Here is a 2,292-nt window from a genome sequence, read left to right as displayed (position 1 = left end):
CTTTGTTACAAATAATACTTAATTGAAACCAGAAAACATTAACTTCTAATTACTACATGTACCAATTAGGACTGGCTTTTAGAAAGACAACCTGACACACTGATGTTTCCCACTAATATTCAATGGTTAACGTTTCAGAAACACAGTTCAGTAGTTCTAGTTTATCGGTCATACATACATAAAGCTGCAAAACCTTGTATAAAGCAGTTACATGCTGAAATCTTCTGGTTGAATTGGAGATAGAAATCTCAAGCCATCCGCATCTCCCTTCCCCTCAGATCTTTCTTTCTCCCTATCCATCGATCTTTCCCAGGTGAAAATATTTCAAATTCCATAACACCAAAAGCACAAGCAGCAAAAGAAAAAAAAACTGGACTTCATTAAAATTAAAAACTAGGCTGGGCACAGTGGTTCACACCTGTATTCTCAACACTTTGGGAGGCCAAGGCAGGAGAATCACTTGTCATGAGTTCAAGACAAGCTGAGGCAACATAGTGAGACCCCATCACTATTAAAAAAAATAATAGTTGGTAAGGTGCAGTGGCTCATGTCTGTAATCCCAGCACTTTGGGAGGCCAATGCGGGAGGACTGCTTGAGCCCAGGAGTTCAAGACCAACCTGGGCAATGTAACAAGAACCCATCTCAGGAGGTCAAGGCTGCAGTGAGCTGTGATGGCACCACTACCCTCCAGCCTGGGCAACATAGTAACATCCTGTCTCAAAAAAAAATTAAAGTCATCGGCAAAGCCTGAGTCCTGTCCTCTCACTCTCCTCCCTGGACAGCATGAGCTTCACCACTCGCTCCACCTTCTCCACCAACTACCAGTCCCTGGGCTCTGTCCAGGCGCCCGGCTACAGTGCCTGGCTGGTCAGCAGCAAAGCCACTGTCTATGCAGGCGCAGGGGGCTCTGGTTCCTGGATCTCCGTGTCCCGCTCCACCAGCTTCCTGAGTGGCATGGGTTCTGAGGGCCTGGCCGCGGGAGTGGTCGGGGGTCTGGCAAGAATGGGGGGCATCCAGAACAAGAAGGAGACCACGTAAAGCCTGAACAACTGCCTGGCCTCCTACCTGGACAGAGTGAGGAGCCTGAAGACCAAGAACCGGAAGCTGGAGAGCAAAATCTGGGAGCACCTGTAGAAGAAGGGACCCCAGGTCAGAGACTGGAGCCATTACTTCAAGACCATTGAGGGCCTGAGGGTTCAGATCTTCACAAATACTGTGGACAATGCCTGTATTGTTCTGCAAATTGACAATGCCAGTCTTGCTGCTGATGACTTTAGAGTCAAGTATGAGACAGAGCTGGCCATGTGCCAGACTGTGAAGAGCCACATCCATGGGCTCCACAAGGTCACTGATGACAAATGTCACTCAGTTGCAGCTGGAGACAGAGATTGAAGCTCTCAAGGAGGAGCTGCTCTTCATGAAGAAGAACCATGAAGAGGAAGTAAAAGGCCTACAAACCCAGATTGCCAGCTCTGGGTTGACTGTGGAGGTAGATACCCCCAAATCTCAGGACCTCGACAAGATCATGGCAGATACCAGGCGCAATATGACGAGCTGGCTCAGAAGAACCAAGAGGAGCTGGACAAGTGCTGGTCTCAGCAGATTGAGGAGAGCACCTCAGTGGTCACCACGCAGTCCACCGAGGTTGGAGCTGCTGGGATGATGCTCACAGAGCTGAGACATACAGTCCAGTCCTTGGAGATCGACATTTCCATGAGAAATCTGAAGGCCAGCTTGGAGAATAGCCTGAGGGAGGTGGAGGCCTGCTATGCCCTGCAGAGGGAGCAGCTCAATGGGATCCTGCTGCACCTGGAGTCAGAGCTGGCACAGACCTGGGCAGAGGGACAATGCCAGGCCCAAGAGTACAAGGCCCTGCTGAACATCAAGGTCAAGCTGGAGGCTGAGAGCACCGCCTACTGCTGCCTGCTGGAAGATGGCGAGGACTTCAATCTCGGTGATGCCCTGGATAGCAGCAACTCCATGCAAACCATCCAAAAGACCACCACAAGCTGGCTAGTGGATGGCAAAGTGGTGGCTGACCAATGACACCAAAGTTCTGAGACATTAAGCCAGCAGAAGTAGGATACCCTTTGGGGAGCAGGAGGCCAATAAAAAGTTCAGAGGTCAAAAAAAAAATTAAAAACTTTTCTGCATCAAAGAACACTATGAAGAAAATGAGGGTAAAAAGCCCCACAGAATGGGAGAAAATATTTGCAAATCAGATATCCAATAAGGATCTAGTATCCAGAATTTATAACAAACACTTCCAGCTCAACAACAAAAAGAAAACC

At 48.7% G+C, this 2,292-nt stretch overlaps 1 pseudogene; it reads left to right on the top strand.

The window, feature by feature from the left end:
• Positions 1–660: 660 nt before the first annotated feature.
• On the top strand, positions 661–2,069 carry LOC144334617 (keratin, type I cytoskeletal 18 pseudogene; annotated as a pseudogene).
• The last annotated feature ends 223 nt before the right edge of the window (positions 2,070–2,292 follow it).

Source organism: Macaca mulatta, chromosome 15 (assembly GCF_049350105.2).
Source record: "Macaca mulatta isolate MMU2019108-1 chromosome 15, T2T-MMU8v2.0, whole genome shotgun sequence".
Taxonomy (NCBI): domain Eukaryota; kingdom Metazoa; phylum Chordata; class Mammalia; order Primates; family Cercopithecidae; genus Macaca; species Macaca mulatta.
Note: the sequence above shows the minus strand (reverse complement) of the source record. Positions and strands in the feature narration are given on the sequence as shown.